The 15,165-nt window shown below is 48.5% G+C and overlaps 1 protein-coding gene and 1 long non-coding RNA gene across 2 annotated transcripts in view; one reads left to right on the forward strand and one right to left on the reverse strand.

The window, feature by feature from the left end:
• Positions 1-13,336, reverse strand: part of INSC (INSC spindle orientation adaptor protein) — a 127,481-nt gene extending 114,145 nt beyond the window's left edge. The window contains exon 1 of the mRNA XM_040495741.1: positions 13,257-13,336. The gene's annotated coding sequence lies outside the window, so the exon portion shown is untranslated. The remainder of the gene's footprint in view (positions 1-13,256) is intronic.
• Positions 13,337-13,463: 127 nt separating this feature from the next.
• LOC121043735 (uncharacterized) lies at positions 13,464-14,750 on the forward strand. The gene is made up of 2 exons (XR_005797011.1): positions 13,464-14,129; positions 14,367-14,750. It is a non-coding gene; the product is annotated as an uncharacterized LOC121043735 (long non-coding RNA).
• The last annotated feature ends 415 nt before the right edge of the window (positions 14,751-15,165 follow it).

A 15,165-nucleotide genomic window follows, 5' to 3' on the forward strand; every position in this document is an offset into this window, starting at 1 on the left:
GAAGGGAAACTAAGGCCCTGGCGTGGTAAATAACTTATCCAAATCACAAAGTAAATTTATGGCTGAATCCAGACTAGAACCCGAGTTCTTTCTTCCCTCCCTCTCATGATACTGGTCCATGAAGCTATGCTGGTCCATTCTGGTCCATGATGCTACCTTGGAGAGACAGTGTTATGACCTGACACCTGAAGAAAACCACTGCCTTCCCCAGGGTACTCACTATGGGATGCTGAATTTGGGGGCACTTGTTTTCCTGTGTCTACAAGTTCAGTTTGCTCACACTTATAACTCATCACTCTTCTCTGTGTGGAAATCCCTCTGCCAACTTCTCAGCACAAGACAAACAGAACGTGTTGACCAAGAGTTTAAGAACCAATTACCAGTCCAGTACTGACACAGGCCACAGGGCCCGGGCTGCCAGGAATTGTGGCCCAAATCTCTGTGACTCTTCAGAAAACTGTCTCCAGGTCAGCCCTCCCCACCAGGATCCTGAATGTGGGGATGAAGGGGCATTAAAGGACAATCTCATATGTAATTCTGCCACTAAGGCACAGACTTCTTCATGCTGTGGGGAAGAGAACAGGATGTGCTCATAAAGAAGTGGTCTTCAGCTTGTTGGGAAAACAGAGGAGCAATTAAGTGGATCTAGTGAGGTCCCTGGGGGGCCTACCCTCAGGCCACACCAAGCACTGGACTTAAGCCCCAAATATGCATTCCAGGTGTCTACGTGGGTGCTGCTCAAGACCCCCTATGAGATGCTTTCTATCTCCAGCTGGACAGGGACGTTGTCTCCTACAGTGGCCTTAGTTAGGCACAGGCCACCTCAGCCCATCCCACACCTGTGTCCTCACCCTTTCAGCAGTCATTTTCATGGCAGCTGCTCCCTTTACTCACTCACACCTATGGCCCCCAGGAAGCCTTTGCCAAGAGCTCTGAGTATGAGTGAGGTAGAAATGGCCATGGTCCAGGCCAGATGAGTATATGAGGGATCCAGAGCCAGGCTCTACCCCCATCTGCAGGCAGCTCTTCCTAAACCCACATGTGGCCCACTCTGAGACCAGTCTGACACCTTCTTTGGCCTGGGTCAAGAGGGGAGACAGTGTGGTCATGGGGTTGGGCAAAGCATCTGCTCTGTATCAGGCCCCAGCTAAATGATAGAGAATGATAGAGAAGTAAATGAATAAAACAATTTTCTTTTTCTTAGAATTTCCTCTTCCACCGAAAGAGATATATAAATGTGTAATTCAATCTAGTAATTCTTCCAACAGGAGTTCAAATAAGATGCTTGAACTTTCTCTTGCCGCATGTGTTCTACATGGTTTTGAACGTGTTATGCCCTTTCTGGGCTTCCAATTATCCATCTGTAAGAGTAGAGGGGTGGATTAGATGAGCTTCTACTCAGAACCTAATGTTCCTATAATTCAATGATCCCCTCCCCAGAAGCTTCTACAAGAGTCATTCATGATCAGATGCCAGATCCAAACTCTTCTCCAGATTGCTCTTCCCAGAACTCAGGCTGCTGTGTTCTTTGCTCGAAGGTAGCTTCCAGTTGCAGGAGACATCTGGAGTTTGTCCCAGTAACATCTGCTCACATTACCTGCTGCTAGTGTTGGCCATTAGAGCGCCCACATCATTGCATCCCAGCCCACTGCACATCTGGGGGCCACCCCAACAGTCTCCCCAACCTCAGGGACCCTGTGGGTCATAAGCCTAAGAAGGCTTGCACAAGGCAATTGTTTTCTTGCTGGGTCCCAGCCCCCAGCCTACCTTTGTCACTCTGATGTTAGTTCCAATCTGTTAACACATAGCTCCCATAATACCTCATTGAAAGCCTGTCATGTCTCCCCACTATCTCTTAAGTCTGAACTCCTTAGCCTGGCACTCATGACTCCCCAGACCCTGTCTCCAGCCCATCCTACTTGTTTTGGCATTACCACCCTATACTGCCTGGTACATCCTTTATGTTCAAGCTTTAAGGCATGTTTCAGATCTATTCTTCAGAACTGATTTGCTATCAGGGCGCCTGGGTGGCTCAGTCAGTTAAGCATCCAACTTCAGCTCAGGTCATGATCTCGCGGTTCGGGAGTTTGAGCCTGGCGTCAGACTCTGTGCTGATGGCTCAAACCTGGAACCTGCTTCAAATTCTGTGTCTCTTTCTCTCTCTGCCCCTCCCCTGCTCACACTTGGTCTTTCTCTCTCTCAAAGATAAATAATAAACAGTAATAAAAAAATTAAAAAAAAGATTTGATACCCCTACACATCAAGATTCAGCATAAATTTGGCCTCCTCCTGGAAGTAAACTAGGACACCCCCCCCCCCCCAGATCACAGGGCACCCAGAATACTGAAGTGTTGACACTATTCATTCTGGGCTTGCCAGGGCCAACTTAGTTTCCTAACTGACAGGTAAACTCCCATGGATGCATCTAGCCTCCTGGGTTAGGGCCCAAGTCCCAGAAGAATATGCCCACATCAACCAGCATCTAGCATAATGCTCTATGTCTGGCAGTTAAAGACTTTAAAGAGAAGTAAAAACTTCTAAAGACTTCACATGTAGTGAAGATAGCTGGACAGATCACAGAGGGACAAACGAATGGATGAACAGTGGTGAAAAGCCTCAGACATAGGCCATGTTACATTGGTACAATAAAAAGTGAAACGGATGGAGAAATAAATAAGTGGACCTTGGTCCCAGCCACCACCATCTCTCACCTGCATTACTACGAAAGGCCCCTTCCTGCCTACTTCCAACAATCTGTGATCACAGCAGCCAGAGCATATCACTTCTCTGCTCAAAACCTTCAAATGTCCACCCATATCACCCAGATTCAAAGCCAAGGTTCTTCAAATAACCCACAAGGGCCTCGTGGTCTGGCTCAAATTATTGCACTGACCTCAACTCCTCTGATTTTCATTTCACTCCAGGCATCTTGACCTTCATGCTCTTCCTCAAGCATATGTCAGGGCTTTTGCCTTTACTCCTCCATTTGACTGCTCTTGCCCCAAATATTCATATAGCTTGCCCTCTCACTTCCTCCTGACCTCCAGTTAAATATCTACTTATCAGAATGTCTTGACCCTATATAGATGTATAAACCCTCCCCCACCTTTGGGACTTCCTTGCCCTTCTTGTATTTCTCCATAGCGCTCAGCATCATTTGCATACTGTATGTCAACCTATTCACTGTCCAGTCTTCACACACCAGAAAGCAGATTCTACAAGGGCATGTGTTTTGCTCACTGCTGTACTCCCAGCGCCTAGAACAATGCATGGCACACAATGGGTACTAGGTGGGTAATTGTTGACTGGATGAGTGAGGGATTGAGTGACTAAGTTTGTAACTGAGATCTTTGGCACCATTGGTCATTTTTCTAAGATGCTCTTATCTGATGCGGTTGCCATTATCCTGTCTGCTCAGTTCCAGCCCTGTCCCATGTCACAACAGATGGACAGCACACATTCTTGGGGCTTTTTTTTGTAAATGTTGAACCTAAGAGAACTGAAGGAGCATCTTCTTGGGGGCGGGCGGGGGGGAGGGCAGGATTAGTCTACTGCCTGGTTCCTAATGCCACATTTTAAAATCCTGTTCTCCCTATTCCCCCCAGCCTCTCTGCAAATTCTACCCAGTTAAAAGTGCAATTCTAGGAGAAAATGAAGAAGAAAACAAAAGCATCCTCTTTTCCTTGGTATAGCTCACAATAAGTTGTGTTTCTCTTTCTCTTTGGACCTAAGTCCCAAGCACCTTTGCAGAGCCCAGCTACCACCTTCCATCTATCTGATCAAGGAGCCTAATTTCTAAACTCTCATCACACAGAAAGAGGGGACAGGACACTAGAAGAGCAGAAAGTGAGATAAGAGAAGCAATCACTGTGGCAGCTTCTGGTCTCCCTTTCTTCGTGATGACACCCTGTAATCACATAGGCCCTCAAACAGCGCAGTGACATCTCCCCACTCTGATGGTCTCTCTTCACCTGAGCTTCTGGGCTGTGAGGACCATGTGAGAGATGGATGAAGAGGGGGATGCAGGTGATTCACCAGCCTTGAGTCCTGCCATAAATCCAATATAAATTCTTGTTTGTGTCTGGACAAGTAGGTGTTGGGGGGGTGGTGCATAAGACTGAATTAAGGCAAAATAGATCATTGAATGAGTGAGAAATGCAAGCGTGAGTGAGCCACAGTGACTGAATAGGCTGTCTGTCCTAGTGTTAATGGTCTTGTTGCAAGGATGGCTTGCTGGGCTTAGTAAGACAGCTGTCTGAATTCTCTTGTAGACCTAAGCCTAGGGCAGTCTTAGGGGTGGGGAGGAGAGTGTTAGCTCCTGACCCATGTAATGTATTATGTAAATAACTCTCAACCTCCAAGTTTCCTTCATAGGTTTGTAAAGATCCTTCATATAAGTTTTATAGCCATAGAGCCAAGTCAGAACCACCTTGAGGCCCCTCAGATCTCCTGTATCCTCTACAAACCAGAGATGGAGAAACCACAGCTCAGGGATGCCTTCTGACCTAGATCCCTTCTGCAGGGAGCTCCTTAGAATAATCTAGGAATTAGATGTCATCTATCACCAGTCCCCCAAATGTTGCTGACTAGGTCTACTTTGTTTGCCCAGAAAATGGTAAGATCTTGGCGGGCGGGGTGGGGGAGGGAAGGCTGATAGGCACGCATCTCAAATGGCCATATGTCCTAAAATGAATTATTATATTCTTCCCTACATCTACTTCTTCCTTAGAATTTTTATTCTACTGAATGCCACCATCATCTATCTGGTTGTTCAGCTGATAAAACTTCATTCACTCATTCATTCATCCATCCAACAAATATTTGTGGCATGTGTCAGTAACATGCTAACTGCTAGCATAAAGCAATGAGCAAAACCAGACATGGCACCAGCGCTCACAGAGCTCATCATCAAATAGGAAAAAGAGGCATTATCATGTAATAATTGTAAATAAATGTAAAGTTGCAACTATGATAAACCTTTGAAGGAGGTACGTGGTGTTTTAAAGCCTTATAAAATGGGATTTGACCTAGTCATGGAGGTCATGGAAGTGATAACTGAGCCGAGAACTGAGAGGTAAGTAGGGATTCAGTATGTGAAGAAGTGAAGGAAGAGAGTTCTAAGCAGGGGAACGAGCAAGTGCAAAGACCAATGGCAGGAGGGAGCCTGACAAGCCCAAGGTACCCAGACAAGGCCAGCGTGACAGAAGGGGGTGGGGGGTTGCTGGGTAGAAGGATGTGGGAGATGGTAGTAGGGTTGGACAAACAAGACCTGGGAGGATTTACTGCAGATCAATAGGAAGCAACTGAAGTATTTTTAGGGAGGGAAATGACATGAACGAGTTGTGTTTTGACAGGCACTCTGCCTGCTGTGTGGAGAACAAATTGGATAGAGCACGGGCACAGCCAGACCAGTTAGCAGGGCCCTGTGGTACTCCAGAAAGATGAAAATGGTGCCTTGAACCAGATGATCCTAGCAGAGATGAACGAAAGTGATGAATTTGAGAGATATTTATAAGAGAACAGCAACCAGACTTGGTGATAGATTGGACATGGGCTCTGGGACAGAGGTGCTGAGGATGACTGCTGGCACACTCTGACGTGTGTGGCTGCGTAGATGAAGCAGCTGTTCAAGGAGATCTGACAGACCTGAAGGACCATACAGGAATAGGACAGTGCAGGGGAAGAACCCAGAAATTCTGTTTTGGACATGTGGAGTTTGGGGGTCCCTTTTGGACATGGGAGTTTGGGAGTGACTTTTTTGTTTCCCTCCTTTTCTAAAAAAATTTTTTTTTGATGTTTATTTACTTTTGAGACACAGAGAGAGAGAAAGAGAGAGACAGAGACAGAGACAGAGAAACAGAGCACAAACAGGGGAGGGGCAGAGAGAGAGGGAGACACAAAATCCGAAGCAGGCTGCAGGCTCCAGGCTCTGAGCTGTCAGCACAGAGCCTGACATGGGACTCGAACTCACGGACTGCGAGATCATGACCTGAGCCACCCAGGAGCCCCATCTCCCTCACTTTCTACATTTGACCAGTCACCTGATTCTACCTCCTTTCCATCCTGTCATAATTAAAGTCCTTGTAATTATTTCCTGGATAATTTAAACAATATCCAGGCTCTCATTAAATATCACCTCCTCAAAGAGGCCCTCTCTGATCACCCAATCTAAAGTACCCTCACCCTATTACTCTCTATTTTATTCACTTGTTTTTTTTTCTTTCTGAAAACATATAATAAATAACCTGTTGTGCTTTTATTATAAAAATAAATATGCACATATATGTACATGTCTTAGCTCCGTTTGCTCAGAGGGCAGAGAACCAATGATACACCAAAAGCAAGGTACCCCAGAACTTGGTTTCTAAATACCATTCTCCACCAAGAGGATCCAGGGCTTCTTGGAGAAATGGCTGATTCCAGGTCCAGAGCAAGAAAAAATAAAATAAGCCTAGAACTTCTTGCGACAGCAGTGAGTAAGCAAGTGCACAGAGAATCATGGAGACAAGGCACAAAGAAACGGGAGTCGGTTTGCAAAGCCTCCCACTGATCAAATCTGGGGCAATTTGAATATCAAAATAAAATACATTAATTGGTTAGAACCCACTGAATAAATTAAAAAATCCGTTGAGTTCATAGTGATGAAAGAAGGGAGGGAGAGAAAGAGAGAGAAAAGGAGAAAGGAAAGATCTTGTCAACGGTAGAGTGCCAACTAATAAACAGAAGAAACTACGCATTCAAAAGTGTCAGTGATGACAAAATTAGTGGGTAAAAGTTTGACGGGTAACAGGATATTTGCATAATCTTTGAAAGTATCTCTCCACAAATTACTTATTAATTACAAAGGGGAAAACAGTAATTTCACGCTGGAGAAACTGGCAAACATCACCGTAAGCAAGTGATGATGGCTTCCATCACCAGCACAGGGACAGTCCCCACATCCTGGGCTTGCGAATATGATAGCCGCACTTTACTAGTGTTCCTGCCCAAAATGCATACTCTAACCATGCACTGCCATCAGATAAGTCCAAATGGAGGGATATTCAGCCTAATAACTGACCTGTACTATTCGAAAACATAAAGGTCAGGAAAGACAGAGCAGAGGAATTGCTGTGGATTTAAGGAAACCATGGATACATGACAACAAAATGCAGTTTGTGGAGTGCATCCTGAGTGGAGCAAGAAAGTAAAAGCCTACTGTGGTAGGAGACTATTCTTTTTTTAAGGAAATACACACAGAAGTATTTTGGGGTGAACAGGTATCATGCCTCTAACTTCCTCTTAAATTGATCAGAAATATGAATATTTTATATATATTCATATATACATATATACCATAAAACAATGAATATAATAAACAACAATAAGATACATTATAGACAACTAAAATATACACAAATAATAAAAATAATTTTTATATTATTGGAGAGAGACGGAACAAAAACAAAAAAGTAAATGAAGCATCCTCTAAGTGCCTAAGGGATTTGGATAGAGAGGGATTTTTTTTTTCACCAGTCTTGCAATCTTCCCTTAATTTGATATGATATCAAAATTAAAAGTGACATATAAATTGTTTTTTTCTTATGTTTGTTGAATGAATGAGTGAGCCCACATCCATGATCCTCCCCTGCCTACTGCCTAAAGCGCCTAGTGGCTGTCCATAACTGGCATGATAAAATCCAAACACCTCAACACAGCTTTCAAGGCCTGACATCATTCAGTAGCACTTTGAAATGTCTCTCACCTCATTTCTCATCACTATCGATGACCCATGCCACGCACTCCAGTCCCCCAAGCTTACCACTCTAGACAATGCTTCTGTGCCTAGCATGCGCTGGTCTCTCAGGCTAGAGTGCCCTCCTCTTATCCTCCTAGAAACTTCCTGTTATCTTGGAGATCCAAGAGTTTTCACCTCTAGGAAGGCCTCTCTGATTGCCCCAATATGAGATAACACTTCCTCCTCTGAAGCGCCAATAGCTTCAGTATCTGCTGTAATCCTGTCCCCGGGGACAGGCCTGCCATTCTTTGTTTATAGGCCTCATTGTTTACAAGCCACATGGTCTGACTGCAGCTGGGAGACTAGGCTATGCCCCACTCCCAGATTCCCAGTGCCTTGAAAAGATTCTGACACACCACCGGGTCTCAATTAATATTTGAGGCATGAATGAACGAATAATAGTAAGTGACCTTTCTGCATCTTCCGAGAGGTCCCCCTGCCTTCATTATCCTCAAAAACTACAGAGAGTGAGGGAAATTAGTTCTGCCCTTGTTTTACACACATGGCAAGTAAGGCCCAGAGAAAGTAAGATAACACAGTGTACCCAGAGGCTGAGCTCGAGCTGGAGTCAGTCGAGCCAATCAGTCCAGGGTTCTTTCCCAGAAGGTGAGTGGGATAAGAAGGAAGGATATGCCATTCAGGCTTCCCCTATTCTATGTCAGACACTCCACTTCAATAAACTTTCAAGTTCTGGCAACACCATAGCGTAAGGAGGAACCCCACTTTACAGACTAGGAAACCGAGGCTCCAAGTCAGATCTGTCTGACTGCAAAGCCCATGCTCTTTCCTCTGCACATTGCTGATATGTGCAGCCTTCATCTGACCCTCTATCAAAGGCAGGGAGGCAGCCTGAGTCCATCATTCTGTCCTTTAAACCAGCACCACACATGGGCCCACAATGCAGCCCACACACCCAGACCACAGGCTGCACTTCACATGGTTTCCAAACCCAGGATATTTGGGTTGTAAGACAAAACCTCCATTTCCCCAGCAGAAAGTGAACACTACGCAGTTACTCGGCCAAATTGCTGATGCCTACAGACACTGCATCATGCTGAACAGGGTCTGGTCTGCCCAGAGACGTCCTCAGAGGATCCTGGGCTCCCCCAGAGCTTGGCGCTGAGGGGACCCTGGAGCTGGGGGAGGGAGACGGAGCTGGCTGGATCACAGAGTCTGGGTGGAGGCTCCACGCCACCCCTGCTTCCCACAAAGCCTCCATCTGAGGCTGCAAAGGCCAATGATGCTGATGATGTTCAAGTCCTGGGGCCAGAGAAGTCAGATCCTTAGCCCTTCCCCAGGTGGCCCAAAGGGGTGGGTTTTCCTGTTTTAAAGCCTTTGAACAGGAGGGGTCATCGGCGGACATTGACTACCGACTCCGACGTCAGACAGACCTGGAATGGAGTCATGGCCAGCTCTTAACCTCACTGTGCTTCAGTGTCTCATAGGGTTGTTCCAGAGCTTCCATGAAACAAAGGATGCAAAGAACCTAACACTGGGCTGGCCTGTAGCAGGTACTAAATAAATGGGAGTAACCGTGAGTGGCTCCAGCAACTGCTAGGCCTGACGCACTCTTGCTGGATTTTAAACCTGTTCTCACTTAGTTGAGCTTAAAGGCCAGGGAACACCCCGAATCCTCAGCAGAGACACAATCAAATCTTAGCCTTACCTTTCTGAGAGGACATTTTCCCCCGGGAAGGAGCAAGCCCCATACCTGCGCCAGCCACCAGCACATCACCCAGGACCAGATATTTCCTGAGGGCCTCGGGCCAAGGACTCCTCCTTCCCACTTTGTAACCAAATGCTTATGGGAGGAGTAATCTTAAATGTGGTTAACAGCCACCAGGTGGGGAGGGTGGGGGGAGGTGCAAATTAATGCTTACTGAGAAGCAGAATCCCAAAACAACGCCTGAAAGGCCACCATTAGAATCCTTCCAATCATTCGCTAGTGCTAAACACTGCCTCCCACTGCTGCACTTGCCAAACATTAGGAGCCTTGGGTAGAATAAAATAATCAGTCTTGGAATCAATCAGTTAGAAGTCTTACCAACCTTCATTGCGGCATGCAGAGGCCCCCTGGTGATCCACATCTCTTACAGATAAGAGGTGACAAAGGACTCCCTAACCACTGGGAAGACTTAAGAACCACCACCCCCCCCCCCCATTGGGAAGGAGAAAAAAGTGAGCATTTTTCTATAGCCTCACAGGTCCAGAAAAGGAGACAGAAAAGTCCCCTTGTATGTCCCTCCCCATTCCAGACCCCAGACCCCTCATCCTGAGCTCTGGTTCCAGAAGAGCCATCCTGATCAGAGACCATGTGGTCCATGCCGGGGGAGGCAGAGCTCAAGTCCAAGAGACACAGACCTTCCAGTAGAGCCCTGGGCCTAGGCAGGGTCACATGAAGAAGGGGTGGCCATGGGGCCAGGGCCAGACTTAGGGCAGGGGTCAAACTCCTTTGGGCATCTAGACACTCAGGCTTTTGAGACAGGGAGGAGCTGGCAGCTGAGGCAGTCAGAGCAAGGGGCATTTATAAATGGCCCAATTCATTCTCAACAATCCCCATTGTCTGAGCCAGCACAGAGATGGACATTATCTCCCAGAGCCGCTAAAAAGAAAAGCCCCAAGACATGGTCACAAAATTGAGTCCAAAGATACAGAAGCCAAAAATCGAGACACGGCTTGAAAACCAAGTGAAATATTTGAAACTGGAGCTGTCCCCCTCAAAAATCTATGCAACATGCTTCCCATCCTCATAGGCAAATAAAATGCTTAAGGCTGGCTTTTCATTTATTTATCCTGATTATCACAAAGGATGTGGGAGTTTACATTTAAATGTATACTATAAAGGTGTCAAAGCATAAATGAAAAGTAAAGCCAGGGTTCCAATTAACACAGTGACTAAGATGGAGCAATATGATGGACTAAGAGCTTCCCAGCAGCCAGAGTAAGAAGAGAAACACACAGGTTATGTCATGAGCTCAGGAGTCACACAGACCTGTAGAAATCTCTTGAGCACTGTAAGCTTCAATTTCCTTATCAGGAAAAAAAAAGTGGGAATATTAGCCTAAAAAAGCTGTTGTGAAAAGCAAATGAGACAAAGCATATACTAGAGAGTCAGTAAATATGCTTTTATTACCTTTTATCATGCTTTTATGCATGATTACACATGTCATTATTAGCATTAGGCTGTTGTCTGATTTCTCCTCCTTGAACTGGAAGTTTGTTAACTTACCGGGGTTACCCTGATGCTCTGTGATAACCCACTGTTGCTCTAAGCTCTGATTGACAGATATATGCACTTGATTAAGAGGCTGGGGGGGGGGGGGGAGTGGGGATTGCAGGGGAGGAAAGAGGCCAGGATTGAGTCACCATGAGTCCTCCGGTTTTCCAGTCTTTTCCTGAGTCCTAAGGTGGCTGGGGCTCCTATAAAGGTAAGGCTTGGGAAGGTATGCAGACTTCCTCCCCACCACCCCCTTCACTCTGCAAGAAGGCTGCCGGGTTGGGGGGGGTGGGCAGGGGGAGGGGGGGAACACAGCCTCCCCTTATTTAACCATCCCTAAGGGTCAGGTAGGGGAGACTAGATCCCCGCACCCTGCTTAGGAAATGGCTGAAAATCATCTCTCCCGTGCATGTTAGGAGACTTGGTGGAGTGAGAGCTCAGGCACTCCTTGGACCAAACCATAAACACTAAGTAAGAAGACGGTCAATGTCATCTTTCTAACCTCCCAGCTGAAGGAACACATAAGTCTGGGCACCCCAGTGAAGCCTGTCCAGAGGAGAATGACCAGGTAGAAGAGGTCCAGAAGCCATGATAACAATAATAACAACAACCTGATATTTTGGGTCACCCACTCCTCCAAGCACTGTTTAGTGTGTCCCCTAGGATCCCCAGGGAAAGGAGATCAGGGAGAACAAGATTGTCAAGGAAAGAGATAACCATTGGGGGAAGGGAGAGGAGCAAAGTCAAAGCTAGTAGCTCTTCCAGCCTAGCCTGAGACGGGAGACACTCAAATAGGGTTGATTAAAACCAAAGAGAAGGAATCCGCTCAGCTCCACTCACTGCCCCTGCCCTGGCCTCAGGCCACAAAGGTTCCTGGGGCTTTTCTACAGCAGGGGGAATCCAGAGTGCAACTAGAGCCTGGCGCAAATTACAGGTGCTGTGCGGTGCCTCAGCCTGCAAGCCCGGCCTTTTCATTTGTTAAGAGGGTTAAGAGCTGCTTCTAAGTCTAGACCCTTAAGCCCCAGGCTCCACGGGAAGAATTGGTCCTAGATCACATGAGAAACCCACCAAGGGACCGTGTTACCATCTGCTCTGGACCCACAGCCAAAGCCTCTGACTTAAGATACTCCCTACGGCGGCCTGTTACTTGGACCCATTGTCCCAGGTGACATATGTAAGCTAAAGCGGACCCAAAAAGGGTGTCTGGAAGCTGAAAGCGCAGCAAGCCAGGGGGTGTGTGTGTACATATGCACATTCTACACACATAGGTGCCTGCTGCATACATGTCACTGTCCACGGGTGTGCATGTTGAAAGCATGTGAGTGTTTGCATGGATGTCCTGAGTGGAAGGGCATACAAGACTGGCGCACAGCGGCGTGTGTGGGCAGGAATGTGTGTTCGCATGCGCAGTTGTGAGTGTGCGGGTGTGGGTGCCCTATGAGTGTTTGTGGGTGGGCATGACTGTGTGGTCTGCTCACCCCCTCTCATTGTCCTCCTGACTCTTCTGGCATTACAGTGGGTTCCCCAAGCCGTCTCTTCACCCTGGCCAACCAGCTGGGATCCCTCAGAGCCCCATCTCTTCCAGTGTTGGGCAAAGGCTCCGAGCTCCTGCCCTGCCTACGGTCCTGAGAAACCAAAGCCGCCAAATGACCCACAGAGAAGACACCCCAGCTGGGGGCAAGTCAAGTCACCTTAGAAAAATCTGAGTTCAGATAACACTCCTTTTTTTAAGCAGGCTGCATGCCCAGCAGGGGGTCCAATGCCAGTCTCAGAACCGTGAGATCGAGACTTGAACTGAGATCAAGAGTGGGGCACTCAACCAACTGAGCCACCCAGGCACCCCGAGACAGCATGCTTTATCCTCATTCTGTCCTCATCGCCTCACTCACACACATCCATCCATCCACACATGCGCTCTCTCAGCCCATCTGGAGCCTTCCTATCCCCACAGGAATGTACTTCCAGGAAAGCAGACAGGGTCTACACAGGGCTGTGCACAGACACACACGTGCCCCCGTGGGCACACTCCAGGCCCACCGACATACAAGTTCCCACACACCCTGATATACTTTCTCACCCATACTCATACCCTGTGACACATGCTAGAGAGTTCTACAGGCTAACACGTTGGCCCAGACACATCCCCTCCAACTGGCACTCCTACACCTACTGTCCGAATAGTCACAGGCATGCTCTGTCCCGGACTAGGGCTGGCGGACCCTGCGGGGCCGCCGACGGAGCCCGCCCAGCGGGTCTACTTACTCCGAGGGAGCGGGCGAGCCGGGTGTGCGCGGCGGCCAGCGGTGGCAGGGCGCAGCTGGGGCTCCGGAGGCCGGGCCAGCCGAGGGGCCGCCCGCTGCCCCGCGCCCCCGCCCCGCGCGGCCCCAGCCCGCCCACTCCCCGGGCGGCCCCAGGACCTTCCACGACAGCGCGCCCCCTGCCAAGCCTCTGTCCCGCGTCAGCCACCGCCGCCGCCGGGCCGCGAAGCTATTTTGGTGCCCCCTGGCAGTGGAAACGTCGCACTCTGGTCTGCGGGGAGCGCCGGAATGGGGACGCGGTCAGGCCTGATTAGAGACCTGGCTCACCCCGGGGCCCCCGTGGGAGTCAGGTCTGGGAAGCACCAGGAGGAGCCCACCAGACCGGGGTGCCCACGTGTGCCCCGCATGCCAACATCTGGAGAGGGGAAGGGAAGGGGCGGCGAGCGCTTCCCTTGGAGCTGAAACAAAACGGGGAGGGGTTTGGGTGCGGCTCACAAGCTCCGCGGAGGGAGCCGCCAAACTTTGAGCAGTCCCCAAATGCCCGGAATGAGCTTGGTTTATTCACCACAGGTGCTTCCCTTAGGAATCCGAGTCACCCGTATAAGATCACCGACCTGCGGATCACAGACCTGCCAAAAATGACAGAGGGTGTTTGTAGAGACTCATTCCCACTTTGGGCACATCAGACTTCCCCTCTGGACTTCTCTGTTCCCCATGGCCCATCTAGAAAAGAAGGCTGATTCTTCCCCAAAAGCTCAGGAATGTTGCATTCCTGAACTGGAAGGAAGCTGCAAGGTCATTCCATCCAACCCCCTCCACTCTGCCATGAATCCAAGGGCGCCAGAAGGGCCTCTACCCAATCTGGGGGATCACCAAGGTAAGTCAACCCTAGCCTCCCTTGGGCGCTGTTCCTAAGCTTGCACCCTCTAGTTGGCAGGAAGTCCTCCTTGGCATCTAACCCAAATCCCTCATGTGCAAACTATGTCAATATGCCTGCACTCCGTGTTCTAGGAGGAGGAGGAGGCCAGCTCCATCCCCATAACACAATGACTGCTCCAAGGTCCCATCTCAGCCTTCTCTTCCTTGATGCTGACACCATCGTGCCCTTTTTCAGGCCCTGGCTAACAATGGCCACTGCACCCTGACCCTGGACATGTTGCAGCTCCTGACATTCACCCAACTGCCTCAGCTCTCTGGGGACCCCAGACTCTGCGTGTCCGAGCCACTCCAAGGAGCCAGCTTCGCCTACAGCCTGCATCTATCCAGGACAGCCTGACTCCACTCCCCAGGCCCTCGAGAGGGGTTTCAGTTCCTGTCTCAACCAAGCCTGTCTCAGGGCCTGGGGACAGAACTTAGGCTCCAGCCGCCCACCTGGCTGGGCATTAACACTGGAGCCACAGCCTTCCTCAGATGGGCAAAGGTTGCAGAATCTTTTCTCTGAGTCCGTTTCCAGGAAATTGGGTTGTATAATAAAGATAGTCTGGACTTTCTCCTTAAAGAGACCTGACTTTGCATCTTGCCTCTACTACTTTTTAGCTGTGTGTCCTTGGACAAGTCATTTAACCTCTCTGAGACTCAGCTTTCCCATATTTACAGTGGGAATCATAGTAATTCTGCCTAGCTCATAGGTTGTTAAAAACATGAGATGAGATCAGGAATGTAAAAGTACCAGGAAAGTGAAGGTATTTTTTAGCATGCTAGTAATGGAATGAGGCTTAGATCATAAACACGATAGATACTGGCAAAAACCTCAGAAATCTTTTATTTCCAGGACCAAATTCTGTGCCCGGGTTTCCAAGGAAGAGAGGAACAGACTTGGTTTGCTAGAGGTTCCCTCTATGAATGTCCCCCATCGTGCATTCCCAAACACACACACACACACACACACACACACACACACACACACACACACA

This window comes from Herpailurus yagouaroundi, unplaced genomic scaffold (genome assembly GCF_014898765.1).
Source record: "Herpailurus yagouaroundi ecotype Mexico unplaced genomic scaffold, PumYag 187, whole genome shotgun sequence".
Classification (NCBI taxonomy): Eukaryota; Metazoa; Chordata; class Mammalia; order Carnivora; family Felidae; genus Herpailurus; species Herpailurus yagouaroundi.